This window comes from Suncus etruscus, chromosome 18 (genome assembly GCF_024139225.1).
Source record: "Suncus etruscus isolate mSunEtr1 chromosome 18, mSunEtr1.pri.cur, whole genome shotgun sequence".
Taxonomy (NCBI): domain Eukaryota; kingdom Metazoa; phylum Chordata; class Mammalia; order Eulipotyphla; family Soricidae; genus Suncus; species Suncus etruscus.
In genome coordinates this window covers 8,595,371-8,615,576 of record NC_064865.1, presented here as the reverse complement: position 1 = coordinate 8,615,576, position 20,206 = coordinate 8,595,371, and the positions used below count along the sequence as shown (strand labels likewise).

Below are 20,206 nucleotides of genomic sequence, written 5' to 3'. Positions count from 1 at the left end.
TGAATTAGCACTACTCTGGATTTTATTATTGTTTACCTACATTTCTGGATACATAACAATATTTCATCTTCACTTATTCTATTTCTTACCAGCTCTGTGCTTGTCAGTTGCTCTCAGAGGACCATGGGATGCTGGAGAAAAAATCCCGATTTCTCACATGCAGAGATCATACACTCAGCCTGCTGAGCTCTGGCTCCAGCCCCCAAATCCCTTCTTATGTACCAAATGTTCAATGCATTTCTCTACTTAGTCTTCTTGATAATCTTTTCTTCCTGCTCCTGTCTAGATTGAATACCTCAGGCAAATACCACATCTCAAAGCAAGATCACTCATACCGTCATTCCAGGAAACCATTTTTGTCTCTTCCCTTCATCTCTATTTCCTTTATTTCCAGTTAGTTTTTTTTTTCATTTTTGGTTCTCACTTTACTAGAGTACAGCAGTGTTTCAGCAGGTTGGACAAGGTTTGTGAAAGATATCCCTTTTGAGGGACAAAACAGCTGACAGTATATCTTTGTACCTTTATCCTTATACTGTGACCTCATAACTCCTGCCACCAGGAAGAGAAATATACTCCCTTTCCATAAATGAAGACTGGTCTTAGTATTTTATTTGTTCAAGAAATGACGCAGAAATGGCAGGACAACAGTCTGAGCTCAGGCGCATTGGATTCTCATTTCAATCATTCGCAGTCTCAAAATCCCTTTTGCCTTTGATATTACCAGCTGACGTTTTCCTACTGGTAAAGGAAAAGTCCTCAGAGATAAAAACCATCTTAAGCAGACTTCCCAGACAGATTCTAATACAGAAGAAAAAATGCAAGGCCAAAATGGAAGTCTGCTAAGCTAGACCAACAGCCCAACTGAGCTTGACACATGATTCCAAGGTCCAACCGTGAGCTACAGTCTCTTGGGGATTTTAAGCCACTCAAGTTTTATGGTGGTTGTAATACTGCAAAGGTCAATCGCACAGCTCCTGAAGAATCCTACATAAAAGGGGCAACCAGCACAATACCTTTAAGACATTAGAAAAGGAAAAGAAAGACATTAGAAAAGGTCCCCACAAGTCAAGCATGAAACAATCCATCAAAATAGCTCATTTAAGCTTGGTAATGATGCATTGAAATAGCACCTGCATCCATTGGTGAATCTATGTACTAGTGTATCTATATACTTACTAGTCTTGAACTTTACACGGCTCATGTTACAAAACTTCGTTCTCCCAGAGAACAAATCCACTTCATAATCTGTGCTCATGTGGCAGCAGACGATTGATCCTGACACCTGATACCTCCTGCAACAGGTACAAGTGACACCCGATGCTGAAGATCATGTCTGTGGACACAGAGAATCACCCACAAGCAATCAGAACTTGTCAGGATTCCAGGAATGTCTGTCAGGACTTGGCACTTATCGAATCCAATCCTTCAGTGAAAGAGTGACCTCTGATTTTCATTTCTTTTAAAGCCACCCTAGTCCCAAATGCACAGAAAATTAATTAGCTGTGAAGGGGCACTCATGGGATCAGTTCCAGATGTGACCACAGTTGAAAAGGAAAACACAAGTTTGCAGATGTGAGCAGGGAGGATGATTCAGGAAGGCCACATCATGAGAGCCATGATGATGCCATAATACTAGACCTGGTGAGGTGGTGTTTCAATTGCCTAGTCTTCTCCAAAACTAGGGGTGGTACGGGACAGGCAGATACAGCTGCCTCAACCCTACTGCCACAATTGACTCATGCTGCCAGATGGGGCAGGGAGTGATGAGCCACCATTGTGCCTGGAAACAGAGTTCAAGTCAGGGACTGTCCTAGGCATGCGTGGTGATGCATCACCTCTAGATAGGGGAAGATGGAGGAGAGTAGAGAAGAGAGATCCAGTCCTGAAAATGCCATTTGTTTCCTAAAATCTGGAATTTTCCCTTGATCTTGTAAGATCATAGGAATTGAAGAAGCAAAATAGAAAGCTGAGAGTATCGTTTATTATCAAAGATGAAGTCTTTGTCATTTTAAAGGTATTGGTCATTGTCTTCTCAAGGGAAATCCGAAACAGTCTATTATTCAGATCTACATATTGAGGTCTATTGAGATCTCCTTAGCAATCAATATTTCCAAGTTGCTAAAAGACAATGATAAATTCTTCTTCTTTTTTATTTCCTTCTTTAGGTGTGTCCCTCCCAGAGCGCTTTGGTAATGGACCTGAAATATAAATGGAATGATCTAAATGGGTTTGTGTAAATGGGGAGAGGGAGGAAATGTCATTGGTACATAAGAAGGAAAGAAGAGCCTGACTACATGCTCCTCACTAGCAATGGATCCTGCAAGCATCACAGTGCTAGTAGCTTCTTTAACCCACACTATGGATGTGCCACAACTTTGCTCCTTTCAGATGTCAGAAAGGAAGAAATTCCAACAGCACTGACTAAACAATGGAGACCTGCAATAGTTCTTAACTGCACCCTCCTTTAGCAAACTTTGGAGATCTAGTGATAAAGTGAACTATGATCTGTGGATTAAAGATTTGAAAGATAGACATGGTCCCTGGTTTTAGAGGTTGAGAAACTAGCCTCCAGTACAGATAAATGGATGAGCTTCATGGGACAGAGAGGAAAGATATTTCATTTAAATAGAGGATTCCCAACAGCTTCATTCATAAAAGGTTAAGGGGAAGTGAAAAGAATGATGGGAAACAGATGAGGGAAGAGGGCATTTACCAGAGAATGTGAATGATGCGCTCTAATGCCTAGGGAAAGGGGAAGGAAAGGTGGGAGGTGATCCAATATAGATCAATGGGAGGAGAGAGATTGAGGCAACAGGGCTCTAAAGACACAGAGCAAATTAGGGACAAAATCTGGAACAGAGAGTTGAGTTGTGGAGCCTATGACACAGTCTCCCATCTTGTTGGCTTGACACATAATTCTGGGGTTTCTTTAACAAAAGTTCTATTTCTGCTATCTTGGTGTGACATTACTGCCTTTAGATCTTGAATTTCCTGAGGCTGTTATTTATGAACCCAACTCTCTTCTTTGCATTTATCTGAATCATACATTTGTTTTCACCTTACAGCAGTCTTTGATTCCAGAAGAAATTGAGGACCCTCTGAATAATGAGAAGACAACAGATTTTTTTTAAATTTGTATTGAGACCAGGGTTCATGAAGATATAGGTTGGTTGCCCGAGTTTTGCATCTTAGTGTTTTCTCGTACTAGACTCCAAATACAGTCCTCAACATAGTAATGCCTTGATAATACTCCAATTTATCTATCTTACATTTGATTGTGCCTACTATAATGATCTAATGCTTATGTCTAGAGACCATTGAAAAAAGTAAGTGCACGCTGTAGACTTTTGTTACAGGCCCTGCTCATTGACTGTGTTTTCACAATTTGTTTTTGTTTTTGTTTTTGTTTTTAAACCAAGCTAGTTTATTATTAGATCACAATGTCCACATGGTCAATTTGCTTCCAGGAAAGGAATCTGGATGTTCAAGACATGGTAAACGATAAGTCATGGGGAAGGACTCCTCTTACAGAGCTCACTCTCATATTGCTTAGTACCCTTGACAGGAAATTTTTGATTGTTCTAAGAATGCTCCATGCGTGCTCGCTTCGGCAGCACACATACTAAAATTGGAACGATACAGAGAAGATTAGCATGACTCCTGTGCAAGGATGACATGCAAATTCGTGAAGCATTCCATATTTAAAAGAGAAAAAGAAAAGAAAAGAAAATATTGTGCTCTATGCACAATCTAACTCCAGAATCTTTTATCTAGCAAAATTTATCCCTGCCATTGATGAATTTCCTAGATACTGGAACCCCCTCCCCATCACACACACACACACACACACACACACACACACACACACACACACACCTGCTTCAATTTTTGTAAGAGCTCTGACTCATTCCATAAAGGTCAGTCCTTCAACTGTAACCTCCAAATAAATCTCCGTTTTCTGTGTGAACATGGTGGATTCCTTTGTGCTGTAATCTGTATTGTACATAATTCCTGCCTATATTGTATATACTTTCTATTTGATAATATCCCTCCTCCTCACCTCATCTACCACCTTACAAATTCTCTTCTATCCTCTCACCCCCTCAACCCTGATCCTCTATTTCCCCCTATTTAACCCTCTTTACCCTCAGTTCTTAACTCCTCAGGGATTGAAAATTTCACCCTACCCCCAGCAAGAGGCCTGCCAACTCCCAAAGTGAAAGGACACGCCCCAGCCTGCTCTGTCTTGCACTGGGAAGAACTTGCAGGCACCACTTCCACAGACCCATTCTATACAGCCCTTTTTTTCACACTTCCCCCCACTGTAGACCGTTGCTTGCTATGCAATTCAACTCTCAAGAGACCCTCAGTTTGAGGACTTTACCTGATTCCTGACTTCTGTGAAGTATTTCTCAGACTCTGCAAGACCATGGGATGGGAGGAAACTGTGCTCTGGATTCTACACCCCCAACTATTTTAAAAGACTTAAAGGGGATGTCTGTGTGTTTTTGTATGTTTCTGATGATGCATTTCCTTAAAGTTATAATTTTTAGTGTCTATTTTCATATACAGAGGTATATCCCTGCTTTGGATCTGCTTATGTAGTAAGAAATTCTTGTAGAAAAGTCTTGGTTGGGTTGTAAGATCAGGTTAAAATCAGTTTATAGAGATTGTTTAGCTTGTTAAATTTACCCCCACATGCACCAGGAGTATCATGTGGCATTGTTTCTTTTTGCATAGGCACACTAAGGAAATCTTACATATAGAAAAAAGTTCTTATCTAATAGGGATAGGAAAACATCTATTTTATAAGGCAGGGCTGCCATTCACCCTAAGCATTTGCCATAGGACTTGACTTAGACCTCAATGAATCAGACATCAACTGTCCAACCCCGAACCTCACATACCAACATTGATACTGGCACAGTTTACGGCACCAGTTCCAGGAATCAAACTCCCCCTGGGGGAGGTCTGAATGCCACCCTGGCACCAACCTGCTCCAGAGTAGGTCCTAAAGACACCCTGATGACAAAGAAACAGTAACACTTGATCTAAGGGCAGGTTGTCCTTCCTCACCACCGAACAGTGAGATGAAGTCAGAAGATACTCCATCCTAGGATCTGTGCAAGAATCAAGATCCCTGACTGACTACAACAACAGAATTTGTCCTGAGACCACAAAGAAAGACTTTTTCCTAGTCTTCATCCTAGGACCTGTGCAAAAACCAAGTTCTCTAACTACAGAAGACTGACTTTGACAACAGCCACTGAGAAGAACTTTTTCTGGGACCATAAAGAGCAACTTTGGATTGGACTACACGCCCAGATCCTGTAGTCAGTTTATGGACAGTGTGCTTCATAGGTGGAGTGACCCTGTATCTCTTAGGCCAATGAAATTTTCTTTTTAATTTCCCCAATATTTGCTGTTTCAATGGGAAAAAAGCCACATCTGCCCCTCTCCCCCCTTTTTTCTTTTCTTTTAATTTCATTTATATTCTAGACAGGGGCTCCCACCTTTTTCACAGAATTATAGCACTTGAATCATTTTGTTCTGTCTCATATTTATATGTCTTCCTTCAAATTGAGAAAGAAAAAAAAGTGGAGGGGCCCAGGGGCCAAGCAGTCTCAGGAGCATGAGTGGGGAAAAAAAGGTCAGATCTAAAATTTAAAAACAAAATTGTATTGAGACGAATGTGAATTACAAGTCTTTCACAGTTGTATTTCAGGTACATAGTGACAGTGAATTAAGGCCATTCCCACCACCAGTGTTGACCTCCTTCCACCATAGTTCTAAGCTTGCATCCCATACCTCTACCCTTAGCCCCCTGGACTGCTAGGGTAACAGGTTCCTTTCGTATATAGCTTGTTATAGTTTGGGCTTCTTGATTCTATTGTCGTTGACTTTGGTTTGGATATTTAGATCTGACCATCTTTTATTGCAACTCGGTGCTCCTGAGATTGTTCGTCCCCTGGGGTCCATCAATTTTTTTCTCAATTTGTAGGAAAACATAGAAATATGAGGCAGAACAAGATGATCTATGTTTTATGGTTTTGTAAAAAAAAAAAAAAAGGAGGGGCGGGAACCCCTATCTAGAAGCTATAAATATAAATAAAAAGAAAAAGAAAAAAGTAAAGAAAGAAAAAAGAAAGGGGCAAATGAGGCAAGTTTTTGTTTTGTTTTGTTTTGCATAGGCACATTAAACATTGGGGAAATTAGAAAGGAAAATTTCTTGGCCTAATAGATACAGGGTATCTCTATCCTTGAAGCATATTGACATGAGATTTGACTACAGGCTCTGGACATGTTAGTTGTCAAACCCCAAGATCTTTCTTTATGGAAAAATAAAACCACTTAGTAAAATACTTTGAAACTTAAGACAAAACAACAGAAAATGAAGCAGGCGAGTTGAAAATAATAGTTTCCTACTAGTAAGAAGAACTGAACTAGCAAGAAGAATAGAGATCATAGGGTTGAATCAGATAGGAAGCAAATAGGGTGTTGTGAGCGCAAACCCCTCAAGAGATGATAACCACACCACAAGCTATACACAAAGAAGACCTCTTACTCTAGCAGTCCAAGGGGCAAAGGGTGGGGGAGAAGTATGGGATACATGCTAGGAACAGGGGTGGAGGGAGGTCAACACTGATAGTGTAATGGCCCTAATTTTTTGTCACTATTTACCTTAAATATGACTGTGGAAGACTTGTAATTAACTTTGATCATAATAAAAATTATTTAACCAAAAGAAGAGATGATAATCACAATTCATGCATACTACAATCATCATATTCTATCTGCACTCTGAAAAAAGGAACAGGTAAGGATTATCCTACCTGACCATCCAGACTTTATTCTGCAACATGAAAATGATTATTTGTGTGTGTAATGACCCGAGCAACTGTGCAAGGAAAAATAAACACCCTCATGTTGCTAAACAAAAAAAGAAAGAAGAAAAGAAAGAGAAAGAAAGAAAGAAAGAAAGAAAGAAAAAGAAAGAAAGAAAGAAAGAGAAAGAAAGAAAGAAAGAAAAGAAAGAAAAGAAAAGAAAGAAAGAAAGAAAGAAAGAAGAAAGAAAGAAAGAAAGAAAGAAAGAAAGAAGAAAGAAAGAAAGAAAGAAAGAAAGAAAGAAAGAAAGAAAGAAAGAAAGAAAGAAAGAAAGAAAGAGAAAGAAGAAAGAAAGAAAGAAAGAGAAAGAAGAAAGAAAGAAAAGAAAGAAAGAAAGAAAGAAAAGAGAGAGAGAGAGAAAGAAAGAGAGAGAGAGAAAAAAGAAGGAAGGAAGAAAGAAAGAAAGAAAGAAAGAAAGAAGAAAGAAAGAAAGAAAGACAGAAAGAAAGACAGAAATAAAGAAAGACAGACAGAAAGAAAGAAAGAAAGAAAGAAAGAAAGAAAGAAAGAAAGAAAGAAAGAAAGAAAGAAAGAAAGAAAGAAAGAAAGAAGAAAAGAAGAAAAACTCTCTTTGAAACAAGTTTTCTGATGGAACTAAGGTTTTAATGTTAGTGAGAGATCTGAGTTCAAATCTAATACTGTTCTTGTAACATCAATCTTCCACTACCTAAAGAATGTAAAAATAATGTCAAGTTGGGGCCGGAGAGATAGCATGGAGGTAAGGCGTTTGCCTTTCGTGCAGAAGGTCATTGGTTCAAATCCCGGTTTCCCATATGGTCCCCTGAGCCTGCCAGGAATGGTTTCTGAGCATGGAGCCAGGAGCAACCCCTGAGCGCTGCCAGGTGTGACCCAAAAACCAAAAAATAAATAAATAATGTCAAGTTTTCAAAATGTGTGTGATGAGTAAATATTATTCTTGGAGACTAATCCATGAAGTAACAAAGTTATCCAGTAATTAACAGTATTTGATATTGCCATCACCAGCATCTTTCCTTACATAGCACTGTCCTGAATATAAATGGCTCCATGTTTCAGGAAATAGCTGAGTGACTATAACATAAATTCTTTGAGTTTTTTTTAACTGCATTTAAAATAGAGATTATTTTAGTAGGACAATTCTTAGGATTATCAAATATTGTTAATATCTTTCTAACAAAGATACAGCTAGAAACTTTTTCAACAAACTTTTAGCTACAAGCCAATATAAATCATTCTTGATTTATTTCTCAAATTTATAATGTCTTTAAAACTATAATTCTATGTTGATAACCATCTTTTTGTTCCGTTTTTAATAGATTTCTGTGACTTCTTATAGGAAAGCTTAAAAGACTCTAGTGGTCTTATAAATATACACCACAAAAAAGAAAAATCCTTTTTTTCATACCCCAATTTGAATTTTAGAATTATGTTTTTATAGATAGGTTTTTGGAAATTGGAAGATTTTCCACTTCCTTTGAAATTATAATCCTAATTCTGAGTCAATTGTTCACTAAAATCTCCTTAACTTGTAGTAAAAGTGGTAAAGTACTCCAAGTCCTTTGTCCAGTGTATCTGCTACTGGCAAAGACTTGCATCCTCTAGAAGTCTGTTATTTTATTGGTGACTTTCAATGAAATAAAAATATTCATACTTGCCTACATGTGCACTATTTTTATCAGCTCCATTCATTTATTTTTGAGGGAAAGCATGAGTTTTACAACCACACACACATACACACCTCTGCAAGTATATGGGCCCACATATATACCATGTGTAGACAAGCAAACACTTACTTACAATATCAGGAGTTGTGTGTCCTCCCATTACTATACTCAATACTCAACCCCTGGAAAGTAAAGGGATGGGAACTGTAAGGAACTGTCAATTTTTACTTCACATGTCTATATTTTACACATTGACACAAAATACATTGTGTTACCAACTAGAAGTTGACAGCTAGATAAACTGTCCCATGTCAACTGATAATTATTGAGTATATAGAGGCATTTTCTAATTGGAAGAGCCATTCCCATAAGTCAAGATCTCAAGCAAGAATTCTTTTTGTTCTTCTTTATTTGAACATCTTGATTACATAAATGATTGTGATTAGGTTTCAGTCATGTAAAGAACACCCCCCTTCACCAGTGCAACATTCCCACCACCAATGTCCCAAATCTCCCTCCATCCCACCCCACCCCCACCTGTACTCCAGACAGGCTTTCCAGTTCCCTCATTCATTCACTTGATTATGGTAGTTCTCTGTGTAGTTATTTCTATAACTGCACCCACCACTCTTTGTGGTGAGCTTCATGAAGTGAGCTGGAAGTTCCAGCTCTCCTCTCATTGTCTCTGAGGATTGTTGCAAAAATGACTTTTATTTTTCTTAAAACCCATAGATGAGTGAGACTACTCTGTGTGTGTGTCTCTCTCTCCCTCTGACTTATTTCACTCAGCATGATAGATTCCATGTACATCCATGTATAGGAAAATTTCATGACTTCATCTCTCTTGACGTCTGCATAATATTCCATTGTGTATATGTACCACAGTTTCTTTAGCCATTCATCTGTGGAAGGGCATCTTGGTTGTTTCCAGAGCCTGGCTATTGTGAATAGTGCAAGTAAGAATTCTTGAGTTCAGTTTGATTAATGTGGTGTATGTAAGGATTTCATGAGTGATTCTTGGCTGCAGACTTACGAGTTTTAAGCATTCACTCCTCACCCACCTACATTCATGCGCTTGGCATCTGGACCTCTTGCACAGGAGGAAACAGGAGCCCGGGGAAATTGTCCTGTCATAGTCACATCACTGAAATGTAAAATGTGTTCTTTTCTGACACCTTATGACCTGCCTTCTCTGATCTCTCATACTTTGCACCTTAGAAAGAAATCTTGCTATTATGGGTAAAATTTTATCAAGTGTTGAAGTCTTCAAGAATAAAATTATATCACTGTAATCCATTCTCTAGTGCTGAAGTGAAATACTGGTACATTACTAAGATCACAAATCATTACTTTATGTCAATAAATGCTTTAAGCACTAAATCTGGCATAAGGTCACCAGTGGAAAGAACAGGACCAATGTATAAAACAGAATCACAGGTTTTCATGTCCAAGCAACTGCTAAAAGAGCCAACATGAATTGGGTCAGATGGTCCTGAGTATTTAGGTGGACCCAATATTTTAGGCCGCAAGCCCCTGGGGATAGGACGTACAGGTCTCACCTTGACTGTATGATCCCGGTAAGACCACACAGAATGATATATTTAATCACACCATTAAAAACAGTTGTGAAATGCTCTTTAGATGCAAGTAACTAAAAACCCACTCAAAGTTTATTCAGATCTATTCAATTTACATTATGTATAGATATTGCCTTTCTACTGTATGTATCATTTAAATATAAACATGTATCTATGTCAATACTAAAATATTACAGGCGTGCTATTTATGTAACTGTAAAGCTTAGAGTAAGATGGAAAGAGAAATATATGCTGTAAACTGGCCTCTGAGTCCAAACAGACCCCAGAACTCACTTTCTCACACCACAGGTATACTTTTTTCCAAAGCAAATTCTTTAGGGATAAAGGAGACATCTGTATGGCCACACACTTGCCCTGGTTCCTGTCCCTGTGATGACTGGAACCCAAAAAGAAGGAGTCCACTTAAATTCTGTGTCTTCACCTAGTGGAAGGCCAGCTCTGAGGTAGCATGGGCCCTCAGGAGACAAGTTAAGGATGGCAACACATGGGTGGTGGCCTAATCTCCACTTGAAACATATGGCATGCGTCTGCAGTACATGAGGACATGGAATAAGCAGAAGTTCAGATACTAAAATATGTGATGTGTCTTCTGGACCTCACAGAGAACCTCAGTCACCTCTGGCTGTCAGATCAACCAGCCTTATCTCAGAGTAGCATCTAGTCAGCATCTTCCCCATGAGCATCCCACATAAAATGGCTTCAGATGGTCTCTCTTCTTGTTTACTGACTGATTCCTCTACTGCTCTTTGGTATGTACAATGGGTGAAGTAATCATTGCTTTGCAGCAATTCTTTAATTATAAAATGGATTTCATTTCATAAATTAAACAACAGGCTTTAAGATCTCTATATGTGGAACCATGGGCTGTGGGGGACACATCACTGATACAGGAAAAGAACAAAAGAGAAATATTAGGTTTATTCAACCTTTCCCATTCTAAGGGTGTCATAGAAAGGCCCACTGCAGGTAAGACTAGAACCAGCCTAAGCACAGGAAGTTATCTAGGGACTATCAAAGTGGACCCTCTGTCTTTAATAAAATCACTCCCCTCACCCACACACACAGAGAAACAAAACAAAGTGTTTCTATTTTCTTCAAATCTCCAATGAACAATAAATAGTAGGTGGCTTTAAAAAAAAAATTACCAAGAAGCCCTGCTGATTTGCCTTTCCAATTTAATTCAAGACAAGTTCGTTTCCTCTTTACCAATGGATATTCATCAACTTTGAAAAAAAAATTGTCATCTTCAAATTTCACTATGCTCCATTTTCCTAAAGAGGGATTTCTCTCTTTAGGAAAAAAAGATAATAAAGGATAAAAAAAGAAATGATTGACTTCTACCCTGTAAAATGTTAGCTGGTGAACTATATTTGAGAAAATTCACTCTCTTTTATTGCAAAACCGTGTCTGTATAGTATCAAATGATCCATCTTTTTTTTCAAGTAAGTGTTTTTACCTCAAAAAAATGGAAAGCCAACTCATCAAATAAAATGTGGGTGGTGTTTACTTAAAATAAAACCAAAAAGCCCACAAAAGCCCCACAGCCCTCTGCATGTTTCAAATTTAGTGGCTAAATACGTATGGTTTCATCCACAAAAAGCCAGTGTGTCCAGTTTCCTATCCATAGATCTGAAGTTTCCACCATATTTCCTTCCAGAAATAGACCATACTAGAGAGGTGGGTGTCAAAGTACCAGCCTCAGAATTACTCATGGGGCAGGTGAAATCTGAGAGCCTATCATTTTCTTTTCTTATAGAGGAAACCTCCAATGAGAAAATTGCAGAAGACAAGATGATGAGAAAAAACTACACCCTTTGTTGTTTTGGTTTTGTTTTTTTTTTTTTGAGACAGATGTTTCCTGGGCAGATATATTTTTAGCAAGAACAACTTTAGATGCGTGAGCCTGTGTATGTTAGAATTACCTGGAAGCTCCAAATATGAAGTGGATTAATTTTTAGTCCACCCGGGATGTGTCCTTTGACGCCTGCCTTAATGGCATTTGCTTTTCCACTTCACCAGTCACACTATCACAAATGAGTATTGGCCTTCTTTCCTTCGTGGCACAGAGACTTCCTCATCCAGCTCTCCAGGAGTTCTCTCAAAGATAGTGGTACTCACTTCCTTCAAGCACCTGCATCACTCTAAGGCTCTACTGATTGACATCACAGCCTATTCCCTGGCACTTAATTAAGCCTTAAATAACATAGAGACACCTACTCACCTCTCTGGTTAATGTAAGGACTAAAAATCAAATAATTATTGACGGATTAATGATAACTTGTTATATGTCTGCTTTTAAAAGATCACTAGTTAGCAAATGGAAGTGTTTTATTGATGGTAAAATAAATTATGGGTACACAGTCTGAGATGAAATCAGAAAGAAGAGTTTAGTTTAGTGTGTAACAGTAACATAAGAAATGGAAGGTGATAAATGAGAGAAATACGCCAAGAGGAAAATACTACAAAAAGTTGAAGCAACCCCGTTAATTGGTAGTGAAGTGCCAGCAGCCACAATAATGGAGTTATTCTGAAGAGAAAAATCACACCTAAGGATGAATTTACAGCACTGTCTTGTCTGATAGAGTAAAAGATGCAAGAAAACTCCTAAGTAGGAGAAGACTCTAGAGAGAGAGCAAATATTCACAGCAGGAAGGTGAGGATTTTCATAGGGAAACACATCTAACCTCATCAGAGATGCCTGCTCCTCGGGTTTTTCTTTCAGGTAACAGACAGACTGCTGCTGGTAAACGAGAAAACAAAATCGATTATCTGAGAATCATTCTCTTTGGGAACTAGAATAATGCCTTACAAGTGGCCTCTTCAAGGAGAAAAGATATGTCTTTGTCAAAACAAGAAGGAGGAGGTAGATAGAAAGGAGAAAGAAAGTGAAAGTGAAAGAAGAGGGGCAAGAGAAAAGAAGAAAAATATAAGAGGATGAAAAGCAAAAGAAAGTAGAGAGAAAAACAGCTTGGCAATGTCTTTCTGAAGGGTGAATGGATAAGCTTAGGTCCATTGGCCACAATCAGTATTGTTTGATGGCAAAGGGTACACAGAGAAGTCCTCGTGTATGTTCATGCTGTCCTAAGGGCCAGCGACCAAAAAATGTACACTGTCAACATTGCCCATTTGGAGGCAGCTTTCTGATCTGGAAGATGGCAGATCAGATGGCAGTCCACTATGGTAGACCAATATGGTATTCCAATATGGTCTACCAGATGATAGTCCAATGTGGTGACCACTATCTTCAGTAGTCACTGTGCACTTGTCATGCAACTAATTGAACCCAGAATCGCCACATATTTAAAATACATATTAGAGTTTGAGAACTTAATATAAAATCAAGTTTAAGATACCTCAATACACAATAATTTCAGATCAATGAAAGGCTTAAATGATAATATTTTGATATATCAAGTAAATTTAAAATTATCACTAAAATAACTGCACCTGTTTTCTTTTGTTTTTTTCCAATGGTAGTACTAGAAAATTAAAAAAAAAAGATGTCATATTCATAGTTTAAGGCCTCTAAATAAGTAATAAATTTCCATTTAGTAATCTTTTCAGGGAAAAAAAACCACTGAGGACTGGCTGATCTGGGCGTTAGTGTTCTGACACCAATCCCATCATTTGGGACTACAAGAACCATCACAGACTGGCTGGGTATCCTAAAATTTAATCAACTCTAGACAGTGTCTGCTACACCTGGCATTCACAGCAAAGTCCTCAGTCCACCAGACTATCCTCTACTTCATATGCTAAAGGCAAGCTCAGGTGTTCCTGATGCTTCTGGCCAGAGAAGATTCTAGCTATCAATTACAACTTTACAAACCTGATATGCATTTGGTTCAGTGGTTGAAACAGCTCCCAATGCAGAAAATCCTGGGATGAGAACTCACTAGCTGTTATTTAATTGCAAAGGGTACCGAAGACTGCAGATTTCATTCAGGTGAAAAAACAAACAAACAAACAAACAATGAGGATCTGAGCTATGGAGCTACTATCCCTGTGTGTTTGCAGCCCTGCTTGGTAGCACAAATGCAACCTGGACTCTATCTGAGTTTTCTACCCTTGGGTTGGGTTTCAATGAAGGCTTCATTTCATAGCATAATGAATCAAGCCATTGGAAATTAATTAATTTATTAATTAATCTCAATCAACAGAAGTGTATACTAGATGAGAATCTGAAGTTTCCTACTCTTTATCAGCTGGTGGCTTAGATAGTCAACTTTGCCCCTTAGGTGAGGTCCAAAGTCACCTCATCAACACAACCAAGATCACCTCCTAATATCTTCCATATCTTAGGAGACCCAAGTGTCTTCATACTTTTGCTCCAGGAACAGGAAAAATTATTATAAATCACAATACCTGACAGTGAAGCATTCTGTTGTAGGATCATCCTAAGAACTATCAAACAGAGCAGATTCAGCCACACATGAAGGTACTCACAGTTTTGGAGACTGGAAGTCTTAAAGGACTGTCAGAGGGACTATGTTTCATGTCTCTTACTTTCATCCTGTGGTGTACGTGGCTGGCAAGCACCTCAGTAGGACTTTTCAGCTGGTAGTCTTGCATTTTCAAGCCGAGGACTGGGGCAAAAATTCAGGAAGCACCAACTGTTGATGTGCCCTGAAATTCAAATTAGTGGGACATTTCTTTATCCACTTCCTTTCCACTCCAATTTTGTGGTCCTGCTGTTGTAGGAGCACAGCCTGCTGTGTTGGATGTAATTTCCATACTATGAAAGAAATTTCAAAAATATGTATTTAGGATGTGTGCAGGAGTGCATGCAGAATTTGACCCAGCAATGAGCCCGGGGAAGCATTTTTGAACGAATGCTGATGATAAACCCCCAAGCCACATGAATTTTTGAATTGCTGTGGCCCCAGCCAGCCAGCCCATAGGAAAGAGACCATCCACAGCATAGAGCAAGCATCACTGCAAGTAGGTTCCGGGTTTTTAATCCCTGCACCCTAATCCTCATGGCTTCATGTGCCTCATAAACCCATTCTATAATGAGCATTTTATTTAAGCCATTTTTGGAGATTAGAATGGAGTTCATTTCCTCCTACTTTTCATTTACGTTCCTTTTAATCCCTTCATTCTATAAACTTAATTGCTATTTTGCTGGTCCCCAAACAGCTAACCTAAGCCTTCTTTAAGCATTTCTTAGTAATTTTCCTTCAGTTATTTACTACATTTTCTCTGTAGTCAGCTAAATGAAACTTGCAGCCTCTTTCTTGGGTGAATAAAACTTTCAGATGAGGAATTTCTTTTTTTGGTTACGAGCACACACATTTTATTTGGCATTGTTTGCCTCTTTGAAGGGGCTTTGCAGAGATAAATGAGTGATTGCTGGCCTTGATTAAACATAGTATTTCTTTATCTCAAACAACACAGTCAGGTACCTGTGGTGCAAAAGCAAAAATGCTTCTGGCAAGGATCCCCACCCTTTTCCTTCACTGGACAGTGGGTCAGCATAGCCCAGGAACTTCACATCTCACACCAATATCTGTTTGATCTATTTGACTAACTGCTGCTTACTATTTCTCTCTTGCATACATATACATACACACATCTTCACTAACAAATAGTTTTATAAAATAAGTAAATAAACTTGAAAGTACTCTCTGAGTTTCATCTCAGGTCTAAATGATACAACTCTGCCCAAGGAAAAGACTTCAGAGAGCAGTTAAATTAATCTTCACATTTTTTTCTGGTAAAATTGGTAACTAGTATGACAGAACAGAATGTGTCTTAAAACCCTCAAGTGGTAAACATATAGATAAGTGGAAATATATTTTCAATCAGTTGCCATGGTGACTGAGTGTATGTTAGCATGTGATGTGTTTATGAAAAAACTTTGGACAAGAGAGATGGCGTTAAATGTTACAGCATCAGCTTTTACATGCAGGAAACACAGGTTTGATTCCTCGAGCCACATGATCTCCAGAGAAACTTCTAAAAGCCAATTCCGGAGCATCTCCCTGATCTTTACTGAGTATGACCCAAAACAAAATAAAAGGGACTGGGAAGTGGCTTTGACCAGGAGCACAGTATTACTGGCTGGAGAGATATTAGTCTGTGGGTTTAGTTTGTTCAATGCAAACAAAGCAGCACTTCAATGACCTAGGACCTCAACATAGACTTACCATCCTGTGATTCTTGTGATATTGTTCTCACTCTCACCACAGGAAATTGCTTACATGATCCTTTTAGTTACCACATTGTACACGCAGACCCATGTTTATTTTCACATTTGATCCTGTCACCCACAAGCATAGAGATTTCCCCCAAATTTTGCTGGGCACAGGGGAGAATACTGAGGCATATATCTAATGCCAAGACTAAGAGCTAAGTCAGTAAACCACAATCCTGACTCAAACCACAGAGTTTGAGCCCTAGTTTGCCCCTCCCTCCATTCCACTGCAACCACCCCGCCCGCTATAAGAATTTCAAAGTCCTGATCTTAAAAAAGAAAGAGATTTTTTTTTCTATCTCTATTTGAGATTAAGGTGGCAGACTTTCTTGGGTTTGAAGAAGAATGGATTGCAAGTAACTGAACATGTAAAGTAGGAATGTACAAGAGAGGCATGCTACATATGTGATCAAACACTCTCAATCCCTTAGGTGCTCAAGTGGACCAGTGAAAATCCCAGGCTCTCTCCTCACCACAATCAACTCTGAGGAACATGAGGTGGGAAAAGAACCCAGAGGTACAAGAGCTTCTGTCATTGGATGCTGCCACCATATTTATTCTGTCGACTGAGAGCTTGCATGTAAGTAGATGATGCAGCTACAGGAATTGGCTACTGAAATGAAGCCAGGCTATAGTTCTGCTACAAGCTGGACAGACTATTACTAATCCCACCAAACTACAAAGCAGCAGGGGCTAAATACCAACTACAAATGTGCTTTCTTTGGCATTGACAGTGCAAGTAATCCAGAGTGGATGCAAATAATCTGGAAGTTGTTTGTCCCAGTGACCTCATTGGGGTCTTGAAAGTTTCCCATTCCAGCCAGGATAATGCCCAAGTATATTTAGTGAGCAATTGAGGCCCACAGAAGTGAGGATGATATAAGTACCCTCAGTCTGATCATCATGTGATACTACAGGGAGAAGAGGAGCTATTTAGAATATAATGTAGCATACAGAATATCAGCCCCCCCCTTAATGAATTTGTCAAGGTTCCAGTGTAACAAAATCATCAGCAATGACATTAAAACTGTGGCAAAGTGAGATGAAGAGCCCCTCCCCAGAAACCATCTCCCCACCTTTATTCCCCAGCTCAGCAGCCCAGCATCAGACAGAAATTAGAGGGGAAGCAAAGCCAGGCTCTGGGAAAGGCGCCTTAGGTTCTGAAATCTTCATCTGTATAGTCTATAATTCATAGACCCTTTATCTTAAACCCCACTACAATCAAATTTAGTATTTCCAGATGTGGGCTTCTCCATATTCACACGAGACTTCTCCTTAAAATAAAATACTGAAAGGTTTGGTAATTCATTCAAATTCATGATCAAACAGCAAGAGTGAAAAGAAAATAAATGGCACTCGTTTTTTTGTTTCTCAAGTTCATAAAATATATATAAAACAAGCTTCTTGGGGCCAAAGAGATAGTACATCAAGTAGGGCATTTGCTTTGCTTGCATGTGTCTGATCTGAGTTGGATCCCCAACACCCCATATGGTCCCCCAGGCATTGCCAGGAGTGATCTCTAACTGCAGAGCCAGAAGTAAGCTCTGAGCACCACTAATGTACCCACCAAAATTAAATTAATCAGTAAAGGAATTTAGCATCTGATAAACAAAGGCCCTGCTCCTCCATCAACTCTGAAAGAAAATAATGGCCATTAATACTTTACAAGAAACCTGGTCCTGGCTGATCGATCTTTAGCCTTCTGAGGATGGGGGCAGAGAGATTCCCTTTTCTGCATGCACCGGTACTACCATCTACACTCTGACAGAAACAATCAAGCTGCATGACTTAACATGACTTAACAAGCAAACAAATTTGTTTCAGATCTATAAATCCTTTACCACGTGGCTACTTACATAATAAAAATTTGACACCTCAAGTTTTTATAGTAGTGTTAGCCCAGTAATATCACAGGAAATCTGATGGAAAAGTTCCATAGTAATCTTCCAAGCTCGGGGCCAGAGAGATAGCATGGAGGTAAGGCATTTGCCTTGCGTCCAGAAGGACGGTGGTTCAAATCCCAGCATCCCAAATGGTCCCCCGTGCCTGCCAGGGGCGACTCCTGAGTGTAGAGCCAGGAGTGACCCCTGAGCACTGCCGGGTGTGACCCAAAAACCAAAAAAAGAAGGAAGCAAGCAACGACGCAAGGACGGACGGACGCAAGGAAGGCAGGCAGCAAGGAAGCAAGGAAGGAAGGAAGGAAGGAAGGAAGGAAGGAAGGAAGGAAGGAAGGAAGGAAGGAAGAAGAAGAAGAAAGAAAGAAAGGAGGGAAGAAAGAAAGGAGGGAAGGAGGAAGGAAGAAGGAAAGAAAGGAAGAAAGAAAGAAAGAAAGAAAGAAAGAAAGGAAGGAAGGAAGGAAGGAAGGAAGGAAGGAAGGAAGGAAGGAAGGAAGGAAGGAAGGAAGGAAGGAAGGAAGGAAGGAAGGAAGGAAGGAAGGAAGGAGGGAGGGAGGAGGGAGGGAGGGAGGGAGGGAGGGAGGAGGGGGAGGAAGGGAGGGAGGAGGGAGGGGGAGGGGAGGGGGGAGGGAGAGGGAGGAAGGAAGGAAGGAAGGAAGGAAGGAAGGAAGGAAGGAAGGAAGGAAGGAAGGAAGGAAGGAAGGAAGGAAGGAAGGAAGGAAGGAAGGAAGGAAGGAAGGAAGGAAGGAAGAAGAAAGAAGAAAGAAAGAAAAGAAAGAAAGAAAGAGAAAGAAAGAAAGAAAGAAGAAAGAAAGAAAGAAAGAAAGAAAGAAAGAAGAAAGAAAGAAAGAAAGAAAGAAAGAAAAGAAAGAAAGAAAGAAGAAAGAAAGAGAGAGAGAGAGAGAGAGAGAAGAAAGAAGAAAGAAAGAAAGAAAGAAAGAAAGAAAGAAAGAAGAAAGAAAGAAAGAAAGAAAGAAGAAAGAGAAAGAAAGAAAGAAAGAAAGAAAGAAAGAAAGAAGAGAAAGAAAGAAAGAAAGAAAGAAAGAAAGAAAGAAAGAAAGAAAGAAAGAAAGAAAGAAAGAAAGAAGAAAGAAAGAAAGAAAGAAAGAAAGAAAGAAAGAAAGAAAGAAAGAAAGAAAGAAAGAAAGAGAAAGAAAGAAAGAAGAAAGAAGAAAGAAAGAAAAGAAAGAAAGAAAGAAAGAAAGGAAGGAAGAAGGAAAGGAAGAGAAGGAAGGAAAGGAAAAGGAAAAGAAGAAGAAGAAGGAGGAAGGAAGGAAGGAAGAAAAAGAAAGGAAGGAAGGAAGGAAGGAAGGAGGAAGGAAGGAAGGAAGGAAGGAAGGAAGAAGAAGAAAGAAGAAAGAAAGAAAGAAAGAAAGAAAGAAAGGAAAGAAAGAAAGAAAAGAAAGAAAGAAAGAAAGAGAAAGAAAGAAAGAAAGAAAGAAAGAAAGAAAGAAAGAAAGAAGAAAAGAAAAAAAGAAAAGAAAGAAAAGAAGAAAGAAAGAAAGAAAGAAGAAAGAAAGAAAGAAAGAAAGAAAGAAAGAAAGAAAGAAAGAAAGAAAGAAAGAAAGAAAGAAAGAAAGAAAGAAAGAAAGAAAGAAAGAAAAGAAATCTTCCAAGCTCAGGGAGTCTAAACAGTAACACCAAAGCTCAATTTGCACCAACTATAGTCCAGTCAATCCTTAGACACTAACTTTAGTAATAATGCAAAAATATAAAATCATTTCAAATTGACCTTCATTGATCTAAGTTTTTATCATTCCTTTGGACTTTGTGTTCTGACAAATAATATGATATAAAGTTGTTTGTACCTGCATGTAGACAGGCTAGGGTGGTGGGTGGGAAATTGAGAACACTGCTGAAGAAAAAGTCATGCTGGTGGTGGGCTTGGTGTTTGAACAGTTAATGCCCGAAATGACTGTATTATGAACAACTTGGTAAATCACAGAGTTGGACTAAATTTTAAAAAAATCAAGCCTCCTCTTTCAGAAA

The 20,206-nt window shown here is 39.0% G+C and overlaps 1 non-coding gene and 1 pseudogene across 1 annotated transcript; one reads left to right on the top strand and one right to left on the bottom strand.

Moving 5' to 3' along the window:
- Positions 1 to 3,598: 3,598 nt before the first annotated feature.
- Positions 3,599 to 3,705, top strand: LOC125996710 (U6 spliceosomal RNA). Its single transcript, XR_007491391.1, has one exon. It is a non-coding gene; the product is annotated as a U6 spliceosomal RNA (small nuclear RNA).
- A 3,013-nt stretch (positions 3,706 to 6,718) lies between these two features.
- LOC125996833 (uncharacterized) lies at positions 6,719 to 6,840 on the bottom strand (annotated as a pseudogene).
- Between the last annotated feature and the right edge of the window lie 13,366 nt (positions 6,841 to 20,206).